Raw genomic sequence first — 14,638 nt, forward strand, 5'->3', positions numbered from 1 at the left:
CACCTGGCTGGAAAAAGTTAATATGGGCATGTGCAGTGAATATCAGCGCTATGTGGCCAGAAGTGTGATAATATAACTTATTTTGTGTAATAAACATCTGTAAGGATAGATGATTACAACAAATAGATGACTAATACATAAAAGTAATACATAGATGAATAATGATGATGAGTTATGATGCGTAATCATGGGAACAAGCGGGTTTACAAACAGGAGCAGCTGATTAGCATTAGAAAAGCTGAAATAATACCTCAACTGAAGCCAATTGTACTAAATGCACTATATGTGCACAGTTACAAGAATATTTTTCTTTCTATTGTTTTCTATTAATTTATATAATTTTAAGTTAAGCAGGACAGAGTTCTTTTAAAGAAAGATTTACTTATATTTTCAAAAGTTAAGCATGACAGGCTTCTGTTTAAGAAGGAGACCTGTTTTACTGTGTTAATGTTGTCATTTTGAGCTAAAAATAAATGGCTAAATGATCATTTGTTTCCCATGTGTTCATATCACAAAGAATATGCATCTGCTTAAATCAACTTCAAGTCAAATGGTTAAAAAAATAATTTCACACACAAAAAAAAGAGCTACCACACTGGGAAGCATAGCTGGACTGGCCATCGGGCATACCGGGCATTTGCCCGGTGGGCCGCTGGCGATTTTTTGTTTTTATGGGCCGATGGATTTTTTTTTATTTTTTTTAGGAAGGGTATATATAATGAAAGGTGTTGGATTGGCCAATTGGTCATGATCGACTCTGGGCTGGACCAATTACAGCCGAGGAGGCTGGATGCACCCTCCCCCTTGTTTAGCAATCACGTGATTTTCGCGCATTGCATGCCGGGAACTCGTGGCAAAACAATCCAAGTACCGCATCAAATGCAAACATTTGCAGCACCGCAAAACGTTCATTCTCCGGTTCCAATACCTTCTTTTTTTTCCTTTGCCGCACAAAAAAGGAATGTACAAAACAAAAGGAGAACAATGCCGGTCCGTACAAAGACAGACTCGACGAAAAGACAAAGAAAAGATACGAGGAAAAAATCAAAGGAGTGAAAGAGTGGACAAAAGACGTCAGCGTGCTGCCCAACTTTCACCACGCTCAGATTTATAATTATACGCTTCTTGGAGTGAGTGCATACACTCATGAAGTTTAGTAACTTCAGGTCACTGCAACAAGCCCAGGTACAGTTTACCGACGGATGGGTACAGGACCTTGAAACGCACCGTGTAGAACGAAAGACTATTGTACATATCATAAGTTTACCAGTCTCACAAATCGTCTTCATAAATACACATTCATTAACAGTTTATTAATAGGACCTTTGAGCTCAACGGTAATTAATTAGTAGTGGAAATAATTTCTGGTAGTGTAACAGTGTTTGTGGTATTATTCCACTTGCCACAAATATCAGTGTAATGGGGAAACAGCGCCCCCCCTCTCGGTGTGGCTGGCTGCAGTAATCGCTGCCAGTCTGCCGTAGCTATACGAGAGGTGAGTTGTATTGTTCCGCACACAATATAGCTAAGTAGTACAGACACATAAAACATGTTTGATTAGCTGAAGAGCACCGAGTGTAATAAGTGCTTAGTGGACACATGTCCAACACCAGTTTTATGTACTTTTCATTTGTTTATTAATGTGTGAAACTGTATGCTAAAGCGGAATGCTAATGAGATGTTCTGCCGTAGTGTGCTGTGCGGAGTGGTGTGTGGCGAGCCTGTGCACTGATAATACACCGTTGTTTCCATTCAGGTACATCATTTGTTGTTGCTGTTATTTTATTGTATATTAGAAATTGTAATATTGCTGCAGTAATCGCTGCCAGTCTGCCGTAGCCATACGAGAGTGTGCTGTGCGGAGTGGTGTATGGCGAGCCTGTGCACTGATAATACACCGTTGTTTCCATTCAGGAAATAAAGTGGCAACGATCGATCAGAGACTCCTTGTCTTTTTAAAAACACTACACAACGCAGAGTCGAGGAGTCTGTTTGGGCTGAACTGTTGCAGCGGGATGAAGCAGAAACCGGTTACAGTAGCATTACAGAAATGTAGCAGTGACAATAATATTGTATGTTGTAATCGCAATGGACAATTAGTGATACAAAACAACTGTTTTATCCTGTGAATAAAAGTATATGTTTTTGTCAGTGTACCATGGTTATAACAGAAGCGAAACGCAATATTGTGTCAGGACAATTCACTATTTATGCACAATAAACAAAGGAGCATAGCGCGACAATTTCTGTTCAGCGCCAGACTTGCTTGTAATCTATATCACCAATTATGTTAAGAAAAATGACGCATTAACTACTACAAAACTCTGACCTTTGTGGGAATGCTTGGATCAGACTAACATGTGAGCTGGAGTGTTCTGAGATGTTATATTTGGTATATCCAGACCATCCGTCGGCTCTTACTTCGGAAACATGGCTTAAAATTTTTCACTTCAACGACGTAATCCGATAAAAAAAAAAAAAAAAAAAAAAAAAAAAACGATCTCTTTACCCATCGGCTTCCCGTGGCTGTCATGCGACCGGCTATTGAAGTTAATAATACAACAGCTTCTTGCCATTTTTTGGGTTTCTTTTTATCGCTGTGTAACTGAGTTCAATTGAAAGCCTGCGTGCGCTAGTACCTCTTGCCACAAGTTCCCAGAATCCTTTGCGGTTTTATCCCTGAATGACGTCACATTTCAATCTTTATCCTGGTGGGCCGGTCTCTAGTCAAAATGCCCGGGCCGATTTTTTGTCCCAGTCCAGCCTTGCTGGGAAGGGTGAAGACAACTGGGTTGCCCGGCCCTGGCCACGAGGTGTCCCTTATTTATTTTTCAGGGAGTTGGCAACCCTAAACCTGGGAAACCCACAGATAATTGGAACTATGGCACGAAACCACTTCCAAGACATCATGCGACACCTACGCTTTTGATGACAGGTCCACCTGCGGTGATTGAGCAAAGACTGATAAGTTCGCTGCAATTTCCAGTGTGTGGGGATCATTTGTCACCAACTGCATCACGTGCTACAACCCTGGTCTACATATTCAATTCAGTTTTATTTATATAGCGCCAAATCACAACAAAGGTCGCCTCAAGGTGCTTCATAGATACAGAGAAAAACCCACCAATCATATGACCCTCTATGAGCAAGCACTTTGGCGACAGTGGGAAGGAAAAACTCCCTTTTAACAGGAAGAAACCTCTGGCAGAACCAGGCTCAGGGAGGGGCGGCCATCTGCTGCGACCGGTTGGGGTGAGAGAAGGAAGACAGGATAAAAGACATGCTGTGGAAGAGAGACAGAGGTTAATAACAGATATGATTCAATGCAGAGAGGTCTATTAATACATAGTGAGTGAGATCATATCACTGTTGATGAACAGCTTTTCCCATCAAAGACTCTGTGCCGTTTCCTGCAGTATATTGCAAGTAAACCTGACAAGTTTGGGATCAAGTTCTGGGTGGCTTGTGACCTAAAATCCAAGTACATTTGCAATGTCCTCCCATATCTTGGCAAGGACCCCAATCCAGTGGGGAGAGACTGTCTGAAAATGTAGTGATGAGGCTGATTGATCCTAGACAAGGGCAGAAATGTTACCACGGACAATTTCTTCACATCGCTTTCACTTGCGCAAAAACATCTTTGACGGAAAACCACCATCCTTGGCACAGTCAACAAGATTCGCCGGGAAATTCCTCAATCCGCTGGACACACAGATCGCAATGAATTCACCACTCAGGTATGTTGCAGGTCTTTTGTGGTTCTCCTTGAATCGCTACCTTATCGTGGTGGAGGGGTTTGTGTGTCCCAGGGATCCCAGGGGCTATGTTGTCTGGGGGCTTTTGTCCCCTGGTAGGGTCTCCCATGGCAAATTGGTCCTGGGTGAGGGACCAGACAAAGAGCAATTCAGAAGACCCTTATGAAAAGAACATTGAGGGAACAGTTTACCCTGTCTGGGATAGGGTTACTGGGGCCCCGCCCTGGAGCCAGGCCCGGGGAGGGTGCCCGAGGGAGAGCGTCTGGTGGCCGGGCCTTAGTCCATGGGGCCCGGCCGGGCACAGCCCGAAGAGGAGACATGGGCCCATCCTCCCGCAGGCCCACCACCCGCAGGAGGCACCATAGGGGTCGGGTGCATTGTGTGCCAGGTGGCAGCCAGGAGCGGAAGCCCTGGCGGACTGACCCCCGGCTGCCAAGACTGGCAATAGGGACATGGAATGTCACCTCTCTGGTGGGGAAGGAGCCTGACTTGGTGTGTGAGGTTGAGAGGTACCGGCTAGATATAGTCAGGCTCACCTCTACGCATGGCTTGGGCTCTGGAACCAGTCTCCTGGAGAGGGGCTGGACTCTGTCTCAGTCTGGAGTTGCCCCTGGTGAGAGGCGGCGGGCTTGGGTGGGTATTCTAATATCCCCTTGGCTTGCTGCCGGTACGTTGGGGTTTGTTCCCTGCGACTTGCGGTCGGGGAACAGGTCCTGACTGTCATCTGCGCTTATGCGCCGAGTGGCAGTTCGGAGTACCCAGCCTTCTTAGAGTCCCTTGGGGGGTGCTGGAAGGTGCTCCACCTGGAGACTGTTGTCCTGCTGGGAGACTTCAATGCTCACGTGGGTAACGACAGCGAGACCTGGAGGGGCGTGATTGGGAGGAACGGGTACTCCCTGATCTGAACCCGAGCAGTGTTTTGTTATTGGACTTCTGTGCTAATCAGTTTGGCCATAACGAACACCCTGTTCGAGTATAAGAGTGTCCATAAGTGCAGGGATAGCTCAGTAGGTAGAGTGGTGGCCCCATGATCGGAAGGTCGGGGGTTCGACTCCACTGAACGGCTACCCTGAGGTACCCCTGAGCAAGGTAGGATCCTCCAGCAGCCACTGGGCCCAGGCTCCTCTAGCAAGGCACCAACAAGTAAATCAACAGTGACTTCAACGGGCCATCACAAGGAAATACCAATCTCATCATTTTCAAAATGCCACCTAAAAAAGCAAACCCAGGAGTTGAAGAGGAGTTGGAGGAGATTAGGAAATCGCTTAATTTCATGTCTGATGAACTGAGCAAAGTGGCTAAACAACAAGGTATGCTACATGACCTAATGGATGAAATAAAACAACTAAAAAAAACCTCATAAAGGACAAGGACAAGAAAATAGACGACTTGGAACGGCGAATCGAGGACCTTGAACAATACACAAGAATGGATGATTTAGTCATAAGTGGTCTGGAGACGCAACACCGAACCTACACCAGAGTAACAGCTGGCGGAGGTAAAGACGGTGAAGATGCCCCGGTAGAGGAGCTGCAAACGCTTGAACAGCAAGTGATAAAATTCCTTCAAACGAAGAATGTAAGTATTCAGAGCCATCATATTGCAGCATGCCACACGCTCCCCAGAAAAGACAGTAAAACAAAGCCAGCAATCATTCTTCGGTTTGTGAGTCGCAAAACAAAGATTGAGTTACTGAAACAGGGTAAGAAGCTAAAAGGGACTGGTGTGTATTTAAATGAACATTTAACGAAAAAGACTGCTGAAATTGCAAGACAGGCCTGAGAAAACAAAATAAGATACAAGCGACATGGACGAGGAACTGCAAAGTAATGATAAGACTAAATGGCAATCCCGAAGAAGCGAAAGTTGTGATGATAAGAGAACTCAAAGACTTAGAGCAATATAAATAATCAGGAATCTGCTATGGAATCTATTGGAAAAGTGACGATTGGATAATGAACAATGGGTATGGAAAGTGTTTCTGGCCTTATGGCTCAAAAACAATGGAAACAACAACAAAAACACATAAATGACAAGTTTGGACACAGATTATAGGTTTCCATTCGGAGATATTGAAGAGGAAGACTTTGATTATGAAAAGGACTGTCAAGGTGGTTATTTTGCCACACACGCTGAGAAAACGAACTTCAAAACGTTTAACTATGCAGAGCACAACATGCATGACCCTGAAAGTAACATTGACCCAGATACCCACTTCTACAATAACACCAATAATACTTGTGAGTACTATACAGATGACCAATTCAATGTGAATATTAAAATGGCAAATGCATTGTCGGTCATACATTTCAATAGTAGAAGCCTGTATAAAAAAATTTTCTAAAATTACAGAATGTTTAAGTAAGTTAAAAAAGTTTAATATAATTGCAATATCAGAAACATGGCTCGATAATGAGAAAGTTAGTGAAATGGGACTGGAAGGATACGAATTATTTACAATGAACAGGGTGAATAAAAAAGGAGGCGGTGTTGCTTTATATGTAGATAAAGTTTTGAAATGTAGTCTGATTGAATGTATGTCAAGCACCATAGATAACATATTGGAATGTGTCACTATTGAAATTCATGTTGAAAAAGCTAACAATATAATTATAAGTTGCATCTATAGGACACCAGGTTCATGCCTTGAGATATTCAATGAAAAACTTGCTGCTATGTTTAGCAACCTAAATGATAAAAAAGTGCAAATAATTTGTGGTGATTTTAATATAGATTTGCTAAACCCAAATGGACATCAGAAAACAACGGATTTCATAAATACAATGTATAGTAACTCCCTTTTCCCTGTAATTATAAAACCAAGTAGAATAACAATTGATACAGCTACATTGATAGATAATATATTCACAAATAAAATTGACCATGAAATAGTAGGTGGACTTCTTATAACTGATATAAGCGATCATCTTCCTGTTTTTGCAATTTTTCAAAATTATTTTGGGATTAAAACTACACAAAAGAATCAAATATTTGATATGATACGACATAGAACAACAAGAGCCATTGCTGCCCTCCAGGTGGACTTAAAGGAACACAATTGGAATGAGGTTTTTGCAAATGAAGATTCAAATAGTGCATATGATGCATTCTTATCAACTGTAATTTCACTATATGAAAAACATTGTCCTTTAATGAAAATCACTAGAAAGCATCACAGATCAAATAAGCCATGGATCACAAAGGGGCTAGAAGATGCATGTAAAAAGAAAAATAATCTATATAAGAGATTCATAAAACAGAGGACAAAAGATGCTGAAATAAAGTACAAGTTATATAAAAATAGATTAGTAAATATTATAAGAACAAGTAAGAAAGAATATTACCACAAATTATTGGAGCAAAGTAGAAGTAACACACAAGAAACATGGAGGATATTAAACAGTATAATCAAAAAGGGCTCAAAAAATAAGAATTATCCAGATTTTAAAAAAGATAAAGATATTGTGCTTGATAAAACTAAAGACATTGCAAATGAATTTAATGATTTCTTTGTAAATATTGGCTTTAATTTAGCAAAAGAAATTCCAGAGTCAAGAAATAATAACGACCTAAATAAACATATTACTCAGAATGTGTCCTCCATGTTTATTGGTGCTGCAACTCATAGAGAAATAATTAACATTGTGAAGGCATTTAAAAATAAAAAGTCCACTGACTGTTTTGGTACTGACATGATATTAGTTAAAAGTATTATAGAATATATAGTGCAACCTTTCGCATACATTTGTAATCTGTCCTTTCAAACTGGTGTGTTTCCCTCACAAATGAAAATAGCAAAAGTTATTCCAATCCATAAAAACGGAGAGAGATGTCAGTTTACCAATTACAGGCCAATATCACTACTCCCACAGTTCTCAAAAATTTTAGAAAAGTTATTTGTTAATAGACTTGATAAATATATTGAGAAGCATAATCTCCTAAGTGATAAACAATATGGCTTTAGAGTGAAAAGGTCCACTTCAATGGCAGTGATGGAACTTGTTGAAGGGATATCTAATGCAATAGATAATAAGGAATATACTGTTGGTGTTTTTATAGACTTAAAAAAGGCGTTTGATACAATTGATCATTCTACATTAATGAATAAACTAGAGAGATATGGCATAAGAGGGATAGCATACAAGTGGATGAAAAGTTACCTGGATGAAAGATATCAATATGTCGAATTCAATAATGTAAAATCTAAGCAGTTGAAGGTAACTTGTGGTGTTCCTCAGGGCTCTGTGCTGGGCCCTAAATTATTTATATTATATATAAATGACATATGTAGTGTTTCCAAACTGTTAAAATGTGTATTGTTTGCTGATGATACCACTCTGTACTGCTCAGGTAAAAACTTAGAACAGCTTCTGACTACAGCGGAAAAGGAGTTAAATATATTAAAAAACTGGTTTGATGTAAATAAGTTATCATTAAATATAAAGAAAACAAAATTGATTATTTTTGGCACTAGACAAATGAAAAATGTATCTAAAATCAGGGTTAATGGAATTGAAATTGAAAGAGTGTACGAAAATAAATTTCTTGGAGTGATAATTGATGATAAGCTGAGTTGGAAGTCTCATATAAACCACGTGAAAACAAAAATGTCAAAAACCATCGATATTCTCTATAAAACAAAGCATGTCCTGAACAAAAAATCATTATACACACTTTATTGTACTCTGTTGCTTCCATATATGACTTACTGTCTGGAGATATGGGGTAATGCATATAAAACGAACACTCTTCATATTTTCAAGTTACAAAAAAGAGCTATAAGAATTATAAACCAATCAAACTATATAGAACCAACTAACATTTTGTTTAATCTGAATACCCTGAAATGTTATGATTTAGTTGAATATAAAATGGCACAGATAATGTATAAAGCACAAAATAACTTGCTTTGCCCCAGTACTCAGAAGCTGTTCAAAGTCAGAGAGAGTCAATATGACTTAAGGGGAACAGATTTCTTTTAAAAAAAAAAAAAAAAAAAGATAAGGACGAATATAAAGCAGAGATGTGTTTCTGTTAGAGGAGTTAACCTGTGGAATAGTTATGACAGTGATTTAAAAAGGTGTAGTTCATTTTCCTTGTTTAAAAACATGTTTAAAAATAGAGTATTAGAAAAATATATAAATCAAGAATGAAAAGAGCAAAAAGGAGAAAAAAAAAACCTCTTGATTCTTTTGCTTTGATGTAGTTACTTATCTAAGGTGGAAAGTTTTTTTTTCTTTGTTTTTTTTTTGTTGGTTTGTTTGTTTGGTTCTTGCTTTGTTTTATTATTTTCTTCAAGCCCTGTGTACAGGAGCTGCATACAAAAAGATATTTTGTGAAAAGGGTTGGCGTAATAAGCAAATGCTTCAGCCAATACCTTTTGATTAGCCTTGTCTCATGCTTTTTCTTTATGGTAGATTTTTGTTCTGTTTTCACTGAGATTTGAATGCTAATCAATAAAATCAAAATAATCAAAAGGTACCGTCCCTACACACTGCTCCCCGGGCGCTACACTGGTGGCTGCCCACTGCTTCACTGGGTGAATGGGTTAAATGCAGAGGAACTATTTCCCTATGGGGACTAACATGCACACTTTACTTTACGTGGCACCAGGACGCTCTAGGCCGTAGGTCGATGATCCCTTTTGTAATCGTATCACCAGACCTGCGACCATATGTTCTGGACACTCTGGTAAAGAGAGGGGCTGAGCTGTCAACTAATCACCACCTGGTGGTGAGTTGGGTCAGGTGGCGGGGGAGGACGCTGGACAGACCTGGTGCACCTAAACGCATAGTGAGGGTGTGCTGGGAACGTCTAGCAGAGGCCCCAGTCCGCGAGATCTTCAACGCACACCTCCGGCAGAGCTTCAACAGCATTCTGAGGGAGACTGGGGACATTGAGTCCGAATGGACCATGTTCAGCGTCTCCATTGCCGAAGCTGCTGCATTGAGCTGCGGCCGCAAGGTGGTTGGTGCCTGCCGTGGTGGTAATCCCTGAACCAAATGGTGGACACCAGAGGTGAAGGGAGCCACCAGGCTGAAGAAGGAGTCCTATCGGGCTTGGTTAGCCTGTGGGACTCCGGAGGCAGCCGACAGGTATCGACAGGCCAAGCGGAATGCGGCTCGGGCAGTGGCTGAAGCAAAAACTCGGGTGTGGGAGGAGTTCGGAGAGGCCATGGAAAAAGACTTTCGGACTGCCTCGAAGAGATTCTGGCAAACCGTCAGGCGCCTCAGGAGGGGAAAGCGGTGCTCTACCTGCACTGTGTATAGTGCTGGCGGAGCGCTGCTGACGTCGACTGAGAAAATTGTCAGGCGGTGGAAGGAATACTTCGATGACCTCCGTAATCCCACTGACACGTCTTCCGAGGAGGAAGGAGAGTCTGGGGATGAGGGGAATGACCCACCAATTTCCAGGGGCGAGTTCACTGAGGCAGTTAAACAACTCCTTGGTGGCAGAGCCCCTGGTGTTGATGAGGTCCGCCCCGAGTTCCTGAAGGCTCTGGACGTTGTAGGGCTGTCCTGGTTGACACGCCTGTGCAATGTTGCGTGTAGATCAGGGGCAGTACCTGTGGACTGGCAGACCGGGGTGGTGGTCCCCATCTTTAAGAAGGAGGACCGGAGGGTGTGTTCCAACTACAGGGGGAAAAAAATCACTCCTCAGCCTCCCTGGGAAAGTCTATGCCAGGGTGCTGGAAAGGAGAGTCCGTCCACTAGTTGAACCTCGGATACAGGAGGAACAATGCGGTTTTTGTCCTGGTTGTGGAACACTGGACCAGCTCTTTATCCTCTCAAGGATACTTGAGGGTGCATGGGAGTTTGCCCAACCAGTCTACATGTGTTTTGTGGACTTGGAGAAGGCATTCGACCGTGTCCCTCGGGGTGTCCTGTGGGAGGTGTTGCAGGAGTTTGGGATGTCTGGCCCATTGCTACGGGCCATTCGATCCCTATACAACCGTTGCAAGAGCTTGGTTCACGTTGCCGGCAATAAGTCGGACTCGTTCCTGGTGGGTGATGGGCTCCGCCAGGGCTGCCCTTTGTCACCAATTCTGTTCATAATTTTTATGGACAGGATTTCTAGGCACAGCCAAGTGGCGGAGGGCTTTCGCTTTGGTGGCCTCAGAATCTCATCTGATTTTTGCGGATGATGTGGTTCTGTTGGCTTCATCGGGTGAGGGCCTCCAGCTTGCACTGGAACAGTTCGCAGCCGAGTGTGACGCAGCGGGAATGAGGATCAGCACCTCCAAATCTGAGGCCATGGTTCTCAGCTGGAAAAGGGTGGAGTGCCCTCTCCGGGTCGGGGATGAGTTCCTACCCCAAGTGGAGGAACTCAAGTATCTTGGGGTCTTGTTCGCGAGTGATGGGAGAAGGGAGCCGGAGATCGACAGACGGATTGGGGCTGCAGCTGCAGTAATGCAGACGCTGCACCGGTCCGTCGTGGTGAAGAGGGAGCTTAGTGTAAAAGCTAAGCTCTCAATTTACTGGTCGATCTACGTCCCTACCCTCACCTATGGCCACGAGCTGTGGGTAGTGACCGAAAGAACGAGATCGCGGATACAAGCGGCAGAAATGAGCTTCCTCCGAAGGGTGGCTGGCCTCTCCCTTAGAGATAGGGTGAGAAGTTCGGCCATCCGGGAGGGGCTCAGAGTAGAGCAGCTGCTGCTCCACATCGAAAGGAGCCAGCTGAGGTGGTTCGGGCATCTGACAAGGATGCCTCCTGGGTGAGGTGTTCCAGGCATGTCCCACCGGGAGGAGGCCCCGGGGCAGACCCAGGACACGCTGGAGAGATTATATCTCGGCTGGCCTGGGAACGCCTTGGTGTTCCCCCGGATAAGCTGGAGGAGGTGGCTGGGGAGAGGGAGGTCTGGGCCTCTTTGCTTAGGCTGCTGCCCCCGCGACCTGGCCTCGGATAAAGCGGATGAAGATGGATGGATGTTTGTGTTTCATTTTGTGTAAAAGTGTTATGGAAATAATTTCTTATTTCTTAGGTGTTTTCCACCACTGCTGCCACGCTGATGGCGTATGTGGCCAAACGGAAGAAGACAGTCTATATTCTTAGCAGCATGCACAGCGTGGTTCAGACTGATAACACCACAAAAGAGGAAGCCAAACACTGTCACCCTTTACAACACCACAAAGTGTGGCGTGGATGTGATGGACCAGATGGTGCGGGATTACACTCCGCAGAGGAACACGGCACTGGCCAGTTGCCGTGTTCTATAACATGATTGACATGGCAGCACTGAATGCACATGTGCTGTATCAAGTATGCACCGGGACGAAGGAAAGACGGGTGGACTTCCTGGTGGAGCTTGCAAGAGAGTTGGCTAACTCTCATATGGCTGGGAAGAAGGCAAGAAAAGAACAGTTGCTTCAGACAACCCTTTTGTTTTGTTTTTTTTGTACTGTTTTTATCAATGAATCTCAGCAACAAAGGAAATACACCCATGTGTGTTGATTTCTCCCTAAGATGGCAAACTGAAACACAAGTTTCCTCGTGGCTCAGCATGGCCCCACCTTATTTACATAACAAAATCAGCAGTTCACAGGTGATTAAGGATATTCGCTAAAAGGCTGGAAGGCGGGGGTTTTTTTTGGTAGAAAAGCCAAATGGCCGCTCTCTGATGTTAAGTATTTCCACATTTTCCCCTTTAAGGTGAGTTTTTTTTTTTTTTTTAATGTTTATTATAAAATTCCTTTCCTAAATCTGTTTGGAGTTTTTCCAGGCACCTAACCCATGCATACTTCGAAAACACATCTATGCATGTCAATAAATACCTAACATTATCATTATCCACAGAATATTCACACATGTCAACCAAATCAGCTTGAAACTGTTTGTCAATCCCGTTAACCAAAACTCCATTTCTGGGGAAATGTATCCTTGCAGGTTTATGAAGAGCCTGTTGCCTCACTGACAGCAATATCGAGTTTCTTTACACTTCCTAAACCCCCTGGGTGTGCAGGGTTGTGATATATTTTTCTCAGCGTGTATTCCATAATCACTTTGACCAAACACAAATGACAAAAAGTGTTAACATACGTTTTTAAATTTAATTTTGTGTAGTGCACAGTAAGGTTTTTATAACACATGTACATTAAATCTCGTCTCCCAGACCAGTAGTTTCCAATCATGTGGAGCAGCGCTGATTTAACACCGTGGGTGTGATGATTGGTATTTAGCAGGTATCCGACATTCTCATCAATGGTGCATACAATGTGCGGCACTGATCTCAGGTCACACAGAAGACACTCTGCAGTGCTGTTGATTTCTGCTTCAGCCTCACTGATGCTGTATGAGCACACAAACAGACTGATGGCGGGGATGAATCGGGGCGTCCGGAGCTTTTCCATCACCTCATAGTAAGTCTTGAAGAAAAACACAGGCAATTCAAACAAGCAACTGTGCTGTAACTGGCTGGGGTGACCGGATTGGCATCCATAACATATCTCCTGCACATACTCATTCAGTGCCTCCCCCCACAAAAGGTGCCAGTTATATTCCTCTGAAAGTATTGACATGTTTTACTTCAATAAGAAGTTCACAAGTTGGTCTCGGTGCCAGTGTCATTTTGTAAATGGCTAAAGACTACTGATCTGGGCAAGATGCTTACTTTGGTTCTCTGAAAGCATAATCTAGCGTGGTGATGCAGAGCGGTTTTCCTCCAAAATCAGTTTCAAGCTGACTTATCATATCAACACGTTTAAATATCTGTTGACTGCTATTGATTGATTATCACTAAGGCTTTTGAATCAGTTTTGTTTTTCAAGACCCGGCCATAGCAGGGTTTTTTTTTTTTTTTTAATTTAAATTTGTTTTGTTTTAACTTTCTGGTTTGAATCCGTTTTCAAAACTTTATTTTTCAGCTTAAACATGCTCCAGTTCAGTGCAAGGCAGTTGTATCAGAGCGAGGCGTGGCCAGATTTATGTCCTTTTGATGAGGGGCTGCAGCGGCCTTTGAAAATCTTTTCAGGTACAACAACAACAACAACAACAACAACAACAACAACAACAACAACAACAACAACAACAACAACAACAACAACAACAACAACAACAACAACAACAACAACAACAACAACAACAACAACAACAACAACAACAACAACAACAACAACAACAACAACAACAACAACAACAACAACAACAACAACAACAACAGATTAATTCAACATTCAAGTTCATTTTATTCATTCGTTCATCGGGGAAACACCACCGCTTACTCCCCCTGTGTGGCCGTGAGCTCAGCCACCATTTAGGCCAGTGCCTCCCCTGGCTGGCCCAGTCAGTCCAGTTCACCATTATCTTTTTATAATTATTTGAACATGGAAAATGAGGGAGAGGATATCAGCCAGCCAAATTATGATTCACTTTAAGCAATAAACTTTGCTCTAGCTGCGATAAACTCAAATAGCTCTGATGAGTCTGAAAATGCACTCAAAAACAGTGAGCATCCTGCTATGCAGAATTGTGATGACACTCTGGAATACCCAAATTTAGCCCTAGCCCAATTAGCTAGGGCGAGCTTCAAAAGTAAAATTAGGATTAAATTGAAGGTCTGCCTGATTCTTTTGAAGAGAAGTCTTTTTGCCGTTGCCACCTTCGAGTTGGATTATAGCAGGTTAAATTGGTACAGTGGGTTATGCTTCTTAACTGAATTACATTGCTGTACTGAAAACCCCATGGTAGCTTTGTGTAAAACTGATAAATGTTCCCTTTTATTTTCCGAGCAATGTACAGTTGTGATCAGAAATTTATACACAAGAATCGCCGTCTTGTGGTGGAGGGTTTGTGTGTCTCTGAAGCTGTGTTGTCAGGGGGCTTTTGCCCCTGTTAGCATCTCCAATGGCAAAAAATGTCTAGTCTCTCATCCAAGACCAGGCAGT

This window comes from Rhamphochromis sp. 'chilingali' (assembly GCF_963969265.1).
Source record: "Rhamphochromis sp. 'chilingali' genome assembly, chromosome: 3".
NCBI classification, from domain to species: domain Eukaryota; kingdom Metazoa; phylum Chordata; class Actinopteri; order Cichliformes; family Cichlidae; genus Rhamphochromis; species Rhamphochromis sp. 'chilingali'.